Consider the following 18,810-nt stretch of genomic DNA (forward strand, 5'->3'; position numbering starts at 1 on the left):
TGGAAGAAATGGATGCATTCCTACAGATGTATAAACTACCAAAACTGAACCAGGAAGAAACAGAGAACCTGCACAGACCCATAACCAGTAAGGAAATGGAAGCAGTAGTCAAAAATCTCCCAACAAACAAGAGACCCAGACCAGACAGCTTCCCAGGGGAATTCTACCAAACATGTAGAGAAGAATTAATACCTATTCTTCCAGAACTGTTCCAAAAAATAGAAATGAAAGGAAAACTTCCAAACTCATTTTGTGTGGCCAGCATTACCTTGATCCCCAAACCAGACAAAGACCCCATCAAAAAGGAGAATTACAGACCAATATCCCTGATGAACATGGATGTAAACATTCTCACCAAAATACCAGCCAATAGGATCCAACAGTACATTAAGAGGATTATGTACCATGCTCATGTGGGATTTATAACTGGGCTGCAAGGTTGGTTCAACAGCTACCAATCAATCCAGGTAATATATTATATTATATATCGGATTAGGACCTGTCCTGATGGCCTCATCTTCACTTGATCATCCGGAAAGACCCTATTTCCACAAAAGGTCATGTCACACATACTGGGGTTTAGGGCTTTAGCACCTTTTGGGGGCAAGGGGCACAATTCATCCCATAAAGTTGGTGTTGCGTGGGTAGTTGAGTTTGGGAGCAAGAATGCAAGGCAGAAGTCGGACTTCATTCCCTGAGCATGTGTGTTCCTCTGTTCCTCCATGGTCAGAGGCCAGAGGCAGGCAGAGTCCCTGCCCTGGGCTGACAGCATCCCCTACCCCTGCCCGCAGTTATGAAGCTCCTGGGAGGAAATCAGGCTATTAAAGGTCAGCAGGGGTAGGCTGACCAGCAATCCCCTGCAGGGCCCACAAACACTCAGGCTCCAGGGTTCCTACCGGCGTGAGCCGTCTTCCAATCCCACCACAGACCCTGAGTAACTGACAGTCATGGGACAGGGTGACCGACACCTTGTTGGAAGGTTTGATCTGTCTGCTCTGCTCTTCATCTTCTTCTTCATCATGCACCCAAACCAGGCAGTCTGATCCCAGCTCTCATTAGAAGAAAGCCCTTTCTGCTCACACTTAAAATTCAACACAGTGACTCCGACGGAGGAAATATTTAAGATCCTGACATCCTGAACTGAGATGGTAAACCCGGCTGGCTTAGCAGGGGCTTGAGGGATGGGACTCTTGTGGACTGAATGGCGCCCTCACCAAAGTCACACTTTGTAGCCTCAGAAGGGACTGTATCTGCAGGTGGGGCCGTGAGAGAGGTCACTAAGGTAAACCGAGGTCACCAGCTTGGGCCCTAATCCAGGCTGACAGGTGTTCTTATAAGAACAGGACATCAGGACCCAGACACACACACAGAGGGAAGGCGACGTGGAGCCACGGGGTGAAGATGGTCATCTGCACGTGTGCGAACCTCCTCCGCCCATTCTCATCCATCGTTTTGGTCAACAGAGATGATAACTTCATTTTCTGGCCACATAGTTCTGTCCCCAAATCAGCATTCTGGGCAGTAGGTGAGCCTACTTGATTTTATATCAATGATGTTACTAGAGAATAGAGTTTGTGCCAGCTAGAGGCTAAGATGTCTTCATGTTTATAGGGCCATGAGCCCGTGAGCCCAAGAGCCACACACTGGGTTTGTGGAAGGAGCACCTTCACTTCTGGTAAGGTCACTTCGGGCAACACTTTACATTCCAAATTGGACAACAAAAGAGTTGCTCTTGGAGAAAAAAAATTTTTTTAATTATTTGCTTCAACTTTGCTTTTACTTTTGGTCACCTGGGGGCAGAGCTATCTTTCCCTAAGATAAACCATATTAATTCCCGAGAAGATGGGTGAGAGAAATCCAGCAGAATTCTAGAAAGGAGGACAATTTTAAAAGAAGAGGTTGAGAATGCATCTCACTGGCAAGGGAAGGAGAATAAAGTCCTTTTAATCCCTACATAAACTTTGAATTCCCCAGTCTGAGAAGAAAGTACCACCAAGGTCTCTCCATTTCCCCCAGATAGAGGACCTGGAGCCATGTGACTACTGATTGCAGACCTTGGAAAGGCTGAGAGGGAGCTGAAAGTCAAAATGAAGGGCCATCCAATAATGGGAAATACATTCTTCCTCCATTGAAATAAGCTCTGTATTTCAGCCCAACACTCATTTGGAGATATGATTAATGTTTGGCAAGAGGACAAGACAAATCACAGCAAACTGATTCAGCAGAAATCATATCAGAGCTGGTTATTGACCTCAGCAGGGGAGAGAAGAACCAATCACGGAGACTCGTAGCTGCTAGTAAATGAAATGCACCCTCCCCGCTCCCCCCACCCCAACACAGCCCTCTACTTGGAATGGACCATTGTTAATCTGCACGCAATAACAGAAGAACAGCACCTAAACAATACTCGGTGTCTTAAAAAATGAAACCATTAGTGGAACTGCATATGCTCCTCATCCTTTCCCTCCTGAAATGACTGAAAAATTCCTTTGCCAGAGCCAATTAGGATCTTCTACCCCTTGTGCAAGAAGGCTACTTATTATAGGTGACAACATAATGCTAAAAAGATGCTTAGAAATAAAATCAAGCTGTAATCATTTGGCTGAATGAGACTCCCTGGCTTTGGCAGCCTCCTCTCTTTGCTGAAAATCCTCCTTTCCACAAAGGTTATGTCTCTGATTACTACTTCTTATTGTGCGTGTGGTGTGGCTGGATGATAGCGGTGGTGGAGAGTCATGGACAGGAAGCTCGATCCACAACTTGGGCGTGCCAGAAATGTTTTATGTCTTCAGTACCTTTCAATCAACTTAATTTCATCTCCAACTGGCTGCTTGGAATACAAGAGTCATTTGTATGGCACTCTCCTACTGTAGCTTTTTCTAGAAAATGAGTCTCTGCCTTTAGGGTTCCAGGTGGAGCAAAGACAGCTGAGAACGGAGACACCCCTGCCAGCTCCCGTGGACCCTTCAGATCTCAAGCTCTCTTGCTGCCTCTGAGCTGGGTTTGAGGTGGGATCCACAGCTGTGGGACATCACGTGACCACTGTCTCTGAGGTCGGAGCACACTTTGGAGCATCCCTGCCTGCCCTCTAGCCTCTACCCCACACACCCAGATGTTCCTTTTTCTAATCTGAGAGAAACTCTGCCTCCACATTTCCCTCAAGACCTCACTTCTCTCTTCAAACTCTATATTCACTAATCCAGGTTGGGAAAAAGGTATCTGGCAAGCACTTCCTGACCCCCTTCCTGCACCCTATCACTTGATGCTGAAGGAATCAACAGGATCCGTTGCATGAACTCTGCATTTCAGTGAAGTGGGGACTGCGGCATCTCTGTTCTCTGAACTCTCCTTGTGTCTTCCTAGGCTAGCTCTTAAAGAATCAAGAGGGAGAATCAATGCATGTGCATCTAATGATGTGATCTCATGTCTTTTAATTAACGTTTTTGGAGTTGGCATCGCAGTCAACATTCTTGTCAAAAATGGAAGTTAATATCCAAGACTGTGGGTTTGAGATGATCCGCGAAGGACCTCGGTTGTAGAATTCGCAGGATCCTGGAGTATTCGAGTTATGAAACATCTTTAACAAGTGAGCACATCCCGGACAGTCATCAGTTTACTTATTCAACCTAGTCTTGAAGCAGCTGGAAATTTCAATGACTATGAATAATTCTTTCAAATGAAGCAGAATTAGATAGAGATATGCCTGGGCTTATAATTTCAATGAGGGTAATGAAGCCATCCTGTGTAGATGAGGGTAACATGGCTACCCCACAGGCAGCAGACAGTGGGTTTAATTATCTTCCCAGTAAAAAGAATGGATTCGCACTAATCTGGGTTTCTCTTTGACTTCTGGTTTCTAAAATCCACTGTAGGTTCCAGTTCTGGATAAGATGGAATAACACTTCACCTGTATCTTCCACTGTGTCTCATTATAAAGCCTGGACAGAATGCAGGGACGGCTACCGGAGGACCGTCAGAAGAAAATAGTGCTGGGTAGATTGGGGAAGAAGACCAGGATTTAAAGGACCTCCAGTGGTGCTGAGTTTGCCATTTTCCCTCCAGCGTCACAGCCTGAATCGGAGGTAGCTGGAAACCCCCATGTCAGCTGTGGGGCACAGGCAGAGAACGCTCAGGGGAACCTGCTAGCTTCAGCTCCAAGTTGAAAAATGCGACTCCTAATCCCCAGAAAGCACAGCAGTGCCCTGGGCTTCCTTTTCTTTCTTCTTTCTTGTTTTCCCGTTCTCTCATATCCTGGCCCTCGGACAATCCCATTGGTGGTGGCCGGTGAAGGGGCCAGCAGGAGCCCAAACTCAGAGAGGGGAGCTTCCTTCTATGTCCAGTGGAACTATGACCTTCCAAAGGGCACTGACCCCGGGGACTTTCCTCTCTCTGTCCTCCCTCCACGTGGGCCCACATGCAGTCCTGAATGCAGAGGGGGCCAGAAGACTGCAGCAACTGGAGCCCTAAGCTTTGGCCAGAGGACCCTAAAGGGGGCCTCAGAGAAGTGGAATGCCTCAATACATTTCAAGTGGAAACCATACCAAGTACACTTTCTAACAACAGTAGAATTCAATGAGTCATTGAGGACAAGAGAAAATTTGGGAAACTCACAGAGACATGGACTCAAAAACACACGTAGGGCAAAAGAAGAAATCACAAACAGAATCAGAAAGTATTTTTCCATGAATGACAAGAAAATGCAACATACCAGAACTTAAAGAATGCAGTCGAGGGGTGCTTAAGGGAAAGTTATAATAGTAAATAAACAGAAAGAGGAGGAATTGGTTCAAACCAATCCAGCCATTCCACCTTAACAAACAAGAAAAAGAAAGGCAAGCAAAACCCAAATCAAGTAGAAGAGAGGGAACATAAAGTATAGAGCTAAAATATGATTATTACAGAATAGAAAATCAACATAGAATATCAATGGGGAAAAATGGGTTCTTGAAAAGATCAACAAAATTGACAAACCTTGCACACTGCCCAAGAGGAAAAAAAGAAAAAGAACCCAGAAGAGTCAAATTACTAAAATCAACACTGAAAGAGAAGGTGTGCTTAGTGACTTCAAAAAAATTAAAAAAAAAAAAAGATTATAAGGGAATCCTGTGAACAATTATAGAGACAGCCAAGATAACAGATGAGAGGGACAAATTCCTAGAAATTCATAAACCACGAAAACCATCTCAGGAAAAAAAATTGAAAATCTGAATAGATCTATAGCAAGTAAAGTGATTGAGTTAGCAATTAAACTTCCCATGAAGAAAAGCCCACAACCCAAATGGCTTCACTGGTCAATTCTCTCAAACATTGAAAGAAGAATTAGTTCTAATGCCTAAAAAATTTGTCCAAAACATAAGAAGAGTTAGAACATTGACTAATGAATTCTATGAGGCCAGAATTACCCTGATTCTGAAACCAGACACAGATATCTCAAAAACAAAAATACTCCAACACTACACATCAACAACCCTTATGGATAGAGATGAAAAATCCTTAACAAAATCTTAGTAAATAAAGCCCAGCAACATAGGAAAAACATACCTTATGACCAACTGGGATGGAAAGTGAGGTTGGTTTAATATGTGAAAACAGATCAATATAATAAAAACTTTAAGAGAATAAAGGACATACACCATATGATCATCTCAATGGACACAGGAAAAGCACTTGACAAAATCCAATCCTCTTTCGTAATACAAACACTCACCAAACTAGGCATAGAAGGGAACTTCCTAACCTGATACAGCATCTATGAAAAACCTGTACTTACGACAGTTAGTGGTGAAACATGGAAGGATTTCCCACTAGGATCAATAAAAACACCACTATGCCTGCTATTACCACTTTTGTCCCATGTTGTACTGGAAGCTTCAGCCAGGGTAGTTAAAGAACAAAAGATATAAAAACATCCAGGTTTGAAAGGAAGAAGTAAAGCCATCTCTATTTGCAGAGAGATGATTTGGTAGTTAGAAAATTTTTTTTAAATGCACTTAAAAAAACCCTATTCGGACAAATAATGAGGCTAAGCAAGGTTTCAGGATGAAAGATCCACACACAGAAATCACTTGTATTTCTCTACAGTAGCAATGAATAATCCTAAAATAAAATAAAGAAAACCAATTCCTTTTATAATACCATCAGAAGAGTAAAATAATTAGGAGTACATTTAATAAACGAAGTTCAAAACACAAACACATTACTATGAAACACTGTTGACAAAAAAAGATCAAAAGATCTAAAGAAATGGAAAGACACCCCATACCCATGGATGAGAAGACTCATATTGTTATGATGGCAATGCTTCCCAGGTTGTCTACATAGTCAAGAAATCGCTATCAAAATCCCAGCTACCTTTTTTTTATTCCCAGAAATTGACATACTCATCCTAAAATGCACATGGACGTTAAAGGGACCCAGAAGAGCAAAACACTCATGAAACAGAAGAATAAAAATGAGTACTAACAATTTCTCCTTTGGAACGTTTACAACAAAGCTACAGTAATCAAGATAATGTTCTACTGGCGTGAGGATTGACAGTTGGATCAAGGGAATGGAATTCAGAGACCAGAAGTAAACCTAATACTTATGGTCGATTGATTTAGAAAAGGCTGCCAAGACAGTTCAGGGGGAACCAATGGTCTTTTCAGGAAATGAGGCTGGAACAAGTAAACAGCCACAGGCAAAGGAACAAAGTGGACCCGTTCCTCACATGATCCACAGGTACTGAATCAAAGGGATTATAAACCTAAGTGTGAGTGCTAAAACCACAACTAGAAAAAAACACAGGAGCAAATCTTCATGACCTTGGATTACGCAAGGGGTCTGTAGATATGACACTAAAAGCACAAGCAAGAAAAAAAGAGATAAACCTGACTTCATCAAAATTAAAAACTTTGGAGCTTTAAATGAAAACATCAAGAAAGGGACAAGACAACCCACAGACTGGGACAAAATGTTGGCAGATGTATATCTGATATGGAACATAAGACCTCTTACAACTCAGTAATAACTGATTTTTAAAAAATAACCCAATTTGAAAAATATGGGCAAAGGATCCCAGCAGATATTTCTCTGAAGAAGATACGGAAATGGCCAAAAAGCACAGAAAAAGATGCCTAACATCATAACCCTTAGGGAAATGGGAATCAGAACCACCACGAGCAACCACGCCCCACCCTCCAAGATGGTTGCGGGCACCAAGACAGAGGACACAGAGAGTTGGCAAAGACGGGGAGAAATCGGAACCTTCGTGCAGCGCTGGCAGAAACGTGGGATGGAGCAGCCACTTTGGAAAGCACTTTGGCAGTTCCTCAAAACGCAAGACACAGAGGTATCATCTAGCCCGGAAGTTCTGCTCCTGGGTTTCTACCCAACAGAAATGAAAACACAGAAACTGTGTACATAAATGTGCATGGCAGCATTCCTGGTCATCCCTCCCAAGTGGAAGCAAGTCAAGTGTCCATGTACTGATGAGTTGGTAGTCTGTGCTCTATCCATGCAGTGGAATCCAACAATAACATAGCACGAATTTCAGAAACATGCTACCGCGTGGATGAACATGGAAAGTACATGCAATGAAAGAAGCAGTCACAAAATACCACCTATTGGATGATGCCCTCTGTCTCAAGTGCCCAGAAGGCGGATCTGTAGAGAGAAAGTAAATGAGTGTTTGCCTGGGGCAGGAGGGTGCATGTGACGGGGGTGGGGGGGTGGGTAAAATATATAAAATAAAATATACTAAAATAGCATATACTGAATATACTAAAAACCACTGAATTGTAAACTTTAACTGGTGAATTCTATGGCATATGAATTCTCTCTCTCTCCATATGCCTACATATATATTGAAAGAATCAGCACACGATTCTGAATGATTCTCAGCACCGCTTTACCATTGACATCAGAGTTTATGAGCATTCAAATATCACTGAGAAGCTGACATTGGCCAGGCACTGAAACAAACTCCAGATGCGCTAAAGAGTTGACAGGAACCGTGGAACCATGACAATTTGGAAGACATTCCGGGTCCTCGCTGGGCGCCTGGACGGGAAGCAGAAATGCCGCAGAGCGACAGGTTTGACCACGCCATTTTAGCAAAGGAAACTCAGCGACAGACAACAGAACAGGGAAACCATGGGCTCCAAGTCGGGTCTGATGTGACATCCCTGATGTATTCAGAACTCTCACCTATCACCCCCAGAACGCTAAGACCCCGCGAGAAACAGTGCCATGTACATTCACAGGCATCTCATGGCACAGTACGGATGAAAGGCTTGCAGACCGAATGCTAGTGAGATGTATTCTCACCTAACAAATCAGGCAAGATCAAAATGTGGCAGCAGAGAGGCCCCGAGACCCACATCCTGGCCCCCAGGGCACGACGTGTCAATGAGTTTCAGTTTCTCCAAGCACAAAATGCTTACGTCCTCTGAGCCAGGGAGTCTGCTTCTAGCATTTTCTCCCAAGGAGAGAATGAGACAGGTTGTAAGGGATTTGCAACACTGTTCACAGAGGTTTTATTTAGGACTGCAAGGCCCTACACCGCGCGTCCGTGCCGCTATCTCCCGCCCAGGTGAAACAGGAGGGGGAACCCCAACGGTGGTTTCCGAAGGTTCCTCGCCACGTGGACCCAGCCTCGCATCTGGTACCACCTCCCTCATGCGGGGGAGGCAGCCCCTGGCCTTGGCCCCCCTTCCTTATGCAGCAGTGAGCCCCACTTGCCCGCTCCACCAAACTGCTCCTCTGGGGAAATTCTGGAGCCCCTGCAGCTGACTCTGTGGGCTATGCAGCGTGCCCCCTCATTCTGGAGCCAGACCGCAGTCTCCCGGCCCCCGGCCAGGCTCTGAACATCAGATTTGTCTGTGCTGGTAGCTCAGGCCCAGGCCGAGCACTCGGCTGCCTCGGTCACTACCTGGGCCAAGACTGCTCCTTGCTGCCATCACCCCCTTGGGCCAGAGATTTCTCGGGGTTGACACCGGTTTTCCTCTCCTCTGCCATGACCATCTCGGCTCTGTAGATGGGCCCGTCTGAGTTGGGAGAGGGAGCGCGTTCTGCCTTTAAAACTGAGCCGATGCCAGAGGGGAAGGGAAGCTAGGGGCAGTCAGGGGCTGCTCACCCTGCCCCACCCCTGGAGTGCAGGTGGACAGACAGCTGTCTGTGTGTCCCTGGGCCGGACGCCAGGCCAAGGACCTCTCATTCTTCAGTCTCACCGAATCTTCACTGTGACCTAGGACGGAGCCGCCTGGGCCTGCTGCCTCAGGAAATCAAACCCCAGTTCACCAAGGCCCCAGGTGCAGGAGGAGCCCGCACCCCGCCTCAAGGCCAGACCCCTGGCTGCAGCCTCCGCGGCTCCCCCTTCCCAGCTGGATGCAGCATCAGCTCAGTGCTGCTGGGAAATACCCATGCACCAGTGTTCACAGCAGCTCTCCTCACAGAACCCGGCTGGCCAGGACAAGCCACGTAACCCACAACAGCCCGGGAGGGACACAAAGTGTATGTGCACACAGTGGGATATTCCCCAGCCGAGAGAAGCAACAAGGTGCTGACACGTGCTTTGTACCTCAAAAACGTGTCTGGTGAAAGAAGCTTCACCAGAAAGGGGTTTCTCTCTGGGAAGGGGGGTCTGCCCACGCGGGGGTGATGGCCGTGCCAGAGCGCGAGTGCTCCCCGTGCCGCACCGTCTGCTTCCAGGTGGTGGGGGCGGCACACTTCACACTGCGCGCATTTTGCCCCGATACACACGGCAGAGAGCACGGGGCTGGCCTTCAGGCCCCTGGTGACCTGGCCGACCGACACGGCTCCCTGGGCCTGCCTGCCTCCCTCCCTGGCTCCAGTCCTCTCCTCTGAGCCTCTGCCCTGGCCCCTGTGACTCAGGCTGTGCCTCCAGTGGCCCGGGTCTGGGCTGCAGGCTGCCCGTGGGCAGTTCAGGTGCTGCGGATGGAAGCCGGCTGGCCGTGTGCTCCCCTCACCCCAGCCCCCGTGGGGACCAACGTGGGCCCAGGTGCCAGATAGGACTGGAGCCCCCGCCTTCCAGACGGCACGAGGCACTTCCCCTCCCTGCCCATGCTCCTGCTCGGGCTCGGGGGCTCCTCTGAAGTGAGTCCCATCTGCCCCAAACGCTGGCTCCCCGGACCCCACCCCACCAGCCAGACTAACCCCTGGCGACAGACCTACAGAGAAGCCAACACAACCTACACTCCAGGCATCGTACTTGACTCATCCTCACTTGGTGCAGAGGTTGCTTGACCATTCTAGAAAAATCCTGCCAAGTTAGGCCCCCAGTGCTGTCCTTTGGTTTATAACAGTAACCTCTCCAAATTTCGAAAGGTCACCGGACACGTTTCTGCAGGCAGGCCCAGGGGCTGAACCACCTTCTGCGGCAAGCCTGGGGCTCTGTGCTCAGAGGGAATTCCTGTTGTTCCTGGCCTGAAGCTCGGCCCTCCACCTGCCCCAGCTGACCTGCGCAGGAGCCCCGGCACAGGAAGGGGAGAGCGGACAGGGCCCTCGGGTCACACAGGAGCCCAATCTGCTCTCAAGGCGACATGACCTCTCTGGGAGCCTCCACAGAAGGGACAGCCCTAGAAACAAACTCAGGGGCTGCATCTTATCTAAAAGGGGAACAAACAATGATCCACATGGCTTTCTGAGACCTGCGACAGAGCTGTGAGCAGGTCAGGCTGATGTGGGGGCTGGGTCGCTGCTGGGGCCCGCCAAGGACCATGGGCGACCAAGCACAAACTTCCCGGCAGAGGCCAAGGTCCCCATATGCCTGGATTCCCATGGAGACAGCAGCCTCTCTCTGGGAGCACGACCTGGGACATACGAGGACGGCTACAGGTGTGAAATGAACCCTCAGGTCTGAAAGCAAGACTGGACGGGTCTCTCGGGCCGCCGGGTCAGCCCAGTCCTCAGCAGGTCCCGGCTCTCCCAGCAGGGACCTGGAGCCTCCCCGCCTCGCACCATCACCATGCCCCTCAACACGGGCACGCTGCTCAGCCCCTGAGAGCGCCAGGCCAGGCCTCCCAGAAGGCGGGGGCCCCCGGAGCTTACCGGCCTCACCGACGAACACCTCCACAGGCGCGCTGCTGGGCTCTCGCCGATGATGTTGTAGGCCGTCAGGATGACCTCATAGCACCGGTGTTTCTCAGAGCTACAGGTGGAAAGAGACAGGGGTCAGCTGGCCCGGGATCACCTCGTTCTTCCCACTCCTTGAACATTTAGCTTTGCTGGGCACTTGTAAGTCTTACCTTCCCTTGTGTCCTCGGTGAAATCCCTTTTCCCTGACAACCTATCTCAAATGGCTCCTCCTCCCTGAAGCCTCCCCCGATCGCCATACTGGGTGCAAGTCCCCAAGGCCCAGGAGCTCTCCATGGGCCACCCCCTCTCCGTGCACACCTGGGCTGCCACAGAGACCTGTCCACCCCAGTGGCTGTGCCCCCTGGAGGTGAGCCCCATCTCCTCTGGCCCTCCAGGGCGTCTCCCACAATGCCTTGCACAGAGAGAACATGCACAGCGGTTCCTCTCCTGGGTGCTCAGGGCCTGTGTCGGGACAGGGAAGTGTCTCACCTGGGAGCTCAGCCCGTAAAGCCGGAGGGGTTTTGAGCATCTTGGACATGGTGGCTGAGCACACCTCTGACTCCAGCTCCCAGTGGTAGATCTGGTATTCCTGAAGAAGGCTGTTCAGGCTCTCGTCTCTTGGAGGCTGCAAATACATCAAGGTCAGCCCGCCCACGGGGTCTCAAGACCTCCGCTTCAAGTTGAATCAGCCAACTGCGCTGGAGGAAGTCACTAATTCAAACAGGGGTTCTTGGTTGTTTACAGACAAAAAGGCAGGTGCCACATTCATGAAGAGGAGCACAGGGGGCCATCAGGTAGAGGATCAGACCCCGAGAGCCCGGGTTTCCTGGTGCCAGTGTGTGCTACGTGGACACTGAGCATCTTATCCCAAATACTTGAAGGACCCCAGGCTAAGGCGGGGACTACGGCCCAGGTAGCAGGTGGGTGAAGACGTTGCCCATTGCCTAGCGAACCCAGAACTCAAAGGGAAGTATGCATGTGGGCTGGTTCTGCATCATCTACTGTCATCCCTGTCACTGACAGCCACCCAGGTTCGTGGCAGCCTCACTGGGGGCGGGGGCGGGGGGCAGTGAGTGCTCTGCATGCCAGATCACCCCTATTCTGCCCTGACTCAGACCTAAGCTGGAAGCCCCATGGTCCCTCCAATGTCAGGTGGCATATGAAGGGCCTAGGGTAGGGCAGGTGCTCATTCGACGTTTTGACACCCTGTGGAACATGAATGGTGGTAGCCAGGCCCTGAATCTCAGAATTTAACCCACACCAGGATGCACACAGGGATTCCCAGCTCACATTCTCCCTCCCGTCAATTTCTGTTGGTTCATTAGTCTGGGGAGGGCTGCAGCAGCCAGAGTGCAGGCCAGGGGGCCAGGGGCTCTGGGTCCCGTGTCTCCTCTGGAATACTCAGCAAATAAGGACAAGAACCGCTCAAGCTGTGACCAGACAGATGGACAAAGGGCACGCCCAGGACCCCTGGCTGCAGCAGGGTGGTGAAGCTTGTCCAGAGACAGGGAAGCACGCCGAATTCCCCGTGATGCCTACACAGCCACTGTCTATAGGACGCCACCAGCGTCTTAGGAAATGCTGTCCTGGTCCCAGAGTAGAGGCCACAGCTTTGTTGTAGGAAAACTCCTCTGTTGTGGGTTGAACTGTGTCCTCCAAAAAGATACTTTGGTGTCCTAACCCCTGGCACCTGTGGATGCCAGCTTATATGGACACAGGGTTTTGCAGACCTTGCAGTTAAGAGCAAGTCACAGTGCAGTAGGAAGCACCCTAATCCAGGGACTGGTTTCTTTTTCGGAGGGCAATTGGGTTTTATTTATCAAGGTTTTCAATGCACTTGCCTTTTAACCCAACAATTACACTTCTAGAAATCTACCTGACATAAATGCATATATAGAGTCCTGGGTCCTACAAATACAAGCTAAACCTACCGATGCCCCCAAAACCCCAAAACAAAGTATCTAGGGGTCTTTTCAATGACACCTAAAGTCAAGAGGATCACCTTCAAGCTTGAAGGTCAATAACAGCAAAGCTGCTTGCAAATGTAACTGCAAACTCTGGACAGATGAACATGAGCAAGGTATTATAATAGCTAATTCACATGGGGAGCCCAAGTGTTCCACATGATCAGTTGCTGAACATGAAGAAAAGGCATATTTTGAGAAGCAATTTAGGATGCAGCAATCATTTGACAAATAGTGAGGCAATAAGATGATCCAAACATCCTCAGAAGAGGAGAGAGATTGGACACACCCCTGGGAGGGCGTCCTGTGAGCCCAGAAGCAGAGACTGGAGCCATGTTTGCAATGTTATGACTTGTAAGAAGAATATCTATTTAGCCATTCAGATGAGAAAACTTGTTTCTCATATACATGTCTTTGTCCAGAGTGACAAATGTGTCGCGTCATGTTAATGAGGATGTGGGCTGGTCACCAGGACAACCAACCTTGTGATCAGAGGGTTGGAACTTTTGGTCCCACCCATGACTTCTGAGGACAGGAGAGGGGCTGGAGGTTCAATCGACGGCCAATGGCCAATGCTTTCATCAGTCTAGCCCGTGGAATGAAGCCTCCACAAAAACCCTAGAGGACAGGTTCGGCCTGATGTGTGCAAGTAGAGAGAGCAATGGGCTGCAATGCCTGAAGGTGGCCAGAACGTGGCAAGAGCTCAGTGCACACCGGCCTCTTTTGCCTTCTATCTTTGGTAGGTTTCGGATTGGCCCTTTGGATTGTTTTTCAAGCATTCTGGGTTCAACCCCTGCCTCACTTAAACCATCTGCTCTAGATCTTGTCCTAGAGTGATCACACGCGGGGACACCGGCTCACACTCTGAGCAAGGCCATGGCACCACGTGGACGGTGCTGGCCCTCGGGTGCTTCCCAAGTGCCACCAGGTGGGCGCCAGGGCACAGAGAGGGGAAGGGCCTTGCCTAAGGTCACACAGCTCCAGAGCCTGGTGCTAGGCACTCCCAGACGGGAAGTAGGACAGGTCATCTCTCCGAGCGCACCCGTCGGCTCTGCGTGCAAGTGCCTTCCTGTCGTCCTCTTCCCTCAGACCTCTGGGCCTGGCCCTGACCTCCACACCTGGACTTGGGGTGGCCTTGGTTAGGGAGCCTGCTGAGGCAGATTCCACAGCGAGGCTGAAGGGCATGTCAGGGGCTTGCCGAGATGGGAACTCACAGCAGATTGGTGTGGGAAGAGGGGGTCTGGGGGGGGTGGTGGAGGGTGTTCACGTCACTGCCCCACAGCTGCGTCCCCGGCAACTGACTGAATCTGTCTGGGCCTCCACTTCTTCTGTAGAACTGGGGCTCACAGTGCTTTGTTCCCCAGGCTTTGGTGAGGATAAACCAAGACAATGTACAATAAGCACCTCGCCAGTGTTTGGAACAGAAGTGGCGTCCATGAAGACAGATCTCCCGAGGACTGCTCCACAGGAAACTTTACTGAGCACCTGCTCAGCTGGGCACGTGGTTTTGAACATCAGAGACCAAGTGCCTGGCTTCAGGGAGCTGCCCTCCAACACGGTGACTCAGAGCCACCCTGTGCCAGTGACACAACCTCTCTGAGCCCAGTCTCCAGCATCAAACCGGGGACATTCCTGCCTGGCTGATAAACGTCAGGCTGTGTAGACACGCGACGGTACAGGGCCTGACCTGGAAGCCGTGGACCCTGCAAGTTCCCGGCTCCATTTCCTGCCCAGCTCTCCTCCCCGTAGCACCACGACAGTGGACTTGGGCCTCGGGTCTTACCTCTCTTCTCAGTGGTGATGACGGGGGCCTCCAGCGGCTCGCCCAGCCCTGCCTCGTCTTGGCCGGCAGCCTGAAGATGTATGCCGACTCCGGGGCCAGCTCGGTGCCCATGAACTGCCTCACCGTGGCACCCACCTCTACCGTGGTGAACGTGCTGGGGCTGCTGCCGGCCAGGCGGTGGCGATCTGGTACCCTGCGGGGGGGACAGGAGGGCCATGCGTCAGTGACATCACCCTCAAATGGCACAGAAAACCTTCCTCCAGCCCCTCAAACAGCACGGAGTGACTTCCCCTCTCTGTTCTGCTCACCACGTACTTGTTGACAGGCCACACGCCTTGATGGGAACCTGGGCCCCTGGACACCGGGACTGCATCTATCTTGGCCTCCCCCCAAAGCCCTTGCCTTGCCCAGGGCAGGCACTCAGGAAAGATGACATGAATGGAGGGGCAGGGTTTCAGGGCCCCACCAACACCGGTGAAGGGTTCTCTTCTCTCAGCGGGGCCTGATTTTCAGGTTTCACAATAATGACTTGGCCATTTTTGAACACGGACAGGGATCAAATGATCATTCTGTAATCCCCCCAGCAATGCAAAGCGGCTTGCAGGGGTGTGTCCCTCCACTGGCTTCAGGCCCCTGCTGGTGAGATGATCTTGCTCCAGGTCTCACAAATTTCACCCCAGGGCGCACGATCTACCCACAGCTCACAGCCAGATGCTATGGGTGTGACCGGGCTACCGTGCAAAGAGAGATGTTCTGTCCCCTTCTATGACCTCCCCTAGCACAGGGTAAATGCCAACCAGAAAGCCGTCATGTGAGGCACCGAGACTGCGGACCCCTTTATTTTTTACCACCAACAGTAAGTACCAACTTAGGAAATTACCAGAGGATCCTGGACACAGGATTCTCACTAGAATTTTGCAAATATAACAGGTTTCAGGCCACACCATTTGTTCCATTTGGTGTTTTTGTGACGGGCACCACCTAGGCCACGATGTGGGGCAGACAGGTCCCCTGTGACAGGCGGCACGAACACAAGTGGGCAGTGGGAGGGAATGACGTCTATTGCAGAGCAGGTGCGTCCATGGGGCACAGCCTAGGGTCCCCCTCGGTCAGCAATCACACGGCCCTCCCGCTCCCCTTCCCCAAGCCACTCACCTCGTTCTCCCTGAGAACAGTCACACTGAGGCTATTCAAAACCACGACTTCTAGCTGGCTAAACAGAGGGTCGTACACCCAGCAGTGCCTTCTGGGAATCTGCGGAGGGGAGGAATGAGTTCTATCAACGCAACTGTGTGCAGACCATGTGCAAGACCGAAGCAGGGGTTGATCAAGAAGAATCCAAAGATGTGCCTGGCACTTTTCCAAAAAGAGAAGCAAAAATGTGAGCTGGTGTCTAGCTAGGACTCAGGTGGCAAAGTTCCCAATGCCATAACATACACACTTCAAATGGCAGGTTCCCGGGACTGGGGACTCCCCTGGGATGGAGCCAGGAGTCGCAGCAGACTCATCTGACGAGGAGTCAAGATGCAGTTTTCCAAGGGCTTCCGAACAAGTCCCCTCAGGGGCCTTCAATTGTTCCAGATGTTTTCTAAGACAGCCCTTGATGGTTTCTGAAAGAGCGGGCCCCCGAACACAGTCAGAGGGCGTGCTCCGACCCTGTGAACCAAATCCTTCACCGAAGTCCACAGACCCAGGGAGAAAAGGAGCAAGTCGGGAAATGCTTCAGCTCCTCAGGGAGAAGGCCGCGGGCCTCACTCCCAAACATGCCTGGGAGGTACGGCCAGGCCCACCAGCACCACAGGCTGTCCCGGGTCCCAGCAGGCCCCCATCCCCCCATGCCTGCAATCCCCGAGAATATTCCAGCAAAAAATAGGCTTCATTTATGGGCACAGTTTCCACCTAGAACTGTAATGTGAACTGTGTCTAATTTAGTAGGAGGTACCTGGTAAATGCAGGTTATGCTCCGAAGAACCTCCTTTTTGATTATAACAAAGAACAGAGGAACAGAGCTCTCAAAATCACACTATAAAAGGATGGGAATAGCAATATTTAATGTCAAAAGTTCAAAGAAAAATAAGGCTGGGGCTCTTGGAGTCTAACAAAATACACTCATTTAAATCTTCTCACATGGCAGTGGGTTCTCTTCTCTCTCATTTTATTACACTGGCACTGAATTTATTTGAACAAATCTGTACACAAACCAAAAAGCAAAAGGCCGCATACATTCCCACAGTAAGAAACCGATTTTCACTTACTAGCAAAGCTATCTCGAAATAAAACCCCGGCTTGGAGAGGCTTCATGCAGAACTGGCTCTTTCAGTCCTTGCTGCTGAAAGTCCTGGTGGAAGGTTTTTGGAAGAAACTTGACAGCAGATATCAAGCTGGTCACTGCCTGTCACTGAGGAAGTCTACTTCTGGGAATATGTCCTGAGAGGATCATCCTGTATTTGGTAAAGAGCTTTATGCATAAAGGTGCTCACAAACAGTTATATGTAAGAACTAAATAGACAAAGGAAACAAACTCAATGTGCCTCAATAAAAATTCTAACTGCTCTACATTCCCTCCCCGTATCATCATTTAATCCTCAAATAACCCCTTTCACAGATACAGAAACTGAGGGTCAGGGCTAGGAAGTGCCAAGATACACAGTTGTGAGCAGGAAGTCAGAATTAGAACCCAACTCTGTGAACAAAAATATCACCAAATATGGACTGGACTCCTTTCTTTGCCCACATTCAGGCCCTCCTCCCACACCCTCCACCCCAGCCCTGGCCATCTGGTACCCACCTAGTGCCAGACTCCATAATTCAGACAGAAGCAGGTCCTTCCTGTTAAGAGAAAAAGGCATGGTCATCTCCCAACTTTCTCCCGTCCGCTCCCTCAGTGACCCTGCTCCTGACCATGAGCTGGATGCGGGGAGGATGGAGTGCCCTCACAGACAGGGCACACAGCGCCTGCCCTGCAGTGCCAGGAGCAGGATCCATAGTGCGCATGTCCAGAGCCAGCCCAGTATGGCCGGCGATCAGAGAGGACAGAAGGGTTGCTAGAGGACGTCCTGATTCCCGAGGACCCCTCTGGGTCTCTTCTGTATCCTAGGCCCCCACCACGGCCTGGCACAGAGGCCGAGCTCCATAGATAGTTGCTAGACGCACAGACTGAGTCTCTCTGAGCTTTAGTTTCCTCGCCTCTAGAATGGGGAAAAGGATCGTCCCTCTCACGCAGGGTTACAGAACGGATCAAGTGGGTCAACATGCAGCAATGGCCTCACACATAGCAGGGACTCAATAAACAGTCTTTGTTATTACAAATAACTCCAAGGTGAAAGTAAAAGGAGAGAGGACACCAGTGTCTGGGCTTTCTTTATTCAAGTCAACTGGCTTACGCAAAACCAGAGCAGAACATACTCAACAGTGATTTAAAATGAACTCGGTGAATTGTCCAATCAAAAGACATACAGTGGCTGAAAACACAATACCCATCCATGTGCCACCCACAAAAGATTCACTTTGGACCTAAGGACAGCACAGACCAAAAGTGAAGGGACAGAAAAGATGTTCTGCACAAGTGGGAACGAAGACAGAGCTGGAAGAGCTATAATCAGACAAAATAGAATTCAACACTGTTTAAACTCATACCAACATTTGTGAGAGGCAGCAAAAGTGGTTCTAAGAGGGAAGTTTATAGCGACACAGGCCTGCCTCAAGAAGGAGAAGTTTCAAACACACACCCTAACGTGACACCTTGTGACCTAGAAAAAGAAAAATAAACGAAGCCCAAAGTCAGTAGGAGGAGGGAAAAAAAAAAGATCAGAACAGAAATAAATGAAAGAGGGACTAAAAAAAGAGAAAAGATCAGGGCGCCTGGGTGGCTCTGTTGATTAAGTGTCTCACCATTGATTTCGTCTCAGGTCATGATCTCAGGGTCTTCTGAGATTGAACCCCGTGTCAGGATCTGTGCTCAGTGTGGTGTCAGCTTGGGGTTCTCTC

General features: G+C 49.9%; 1 long non-coding RNA gene across 1 annotated transcript; it reads right to left on the minus strand.

Moving 5' to 3' along the window:
- Window positions 1-11,048: 11,048 nt before the first annotated feature.
- LOC144379818 (uncharacterized) lies at window positions 11,049-14,925 on the minus strand. Its single transcript, XR_013443219.1, has 3 exons — window positions 14,824-14,925; window positions 11,566-11,701; window positions 11,049-11,149 (listed from the first exon to the last, which is right to left on the minus strand). It is a non-coding gene; the product is annotated as an uncharacterized LOC144379818 (long non-coding RNA).
- Between the last annotated feature and the right edge of the window lie 3,885 nt (window positions 14,926-18,810).

The sequence above is a fragment of the Halichoerus grypus genome, chromosome 13, assembly GCF_964656455.1.
Source record: "Halichoerus grypus chromosome 13, mHalGry1.hap1.1, whole genome shotgun sequence".
NCBI lineage: Eukaryota > Metazoa > Chordata > Mammalia > Carnivora > Phocidae > Halichoerus > Halichoerus grypus.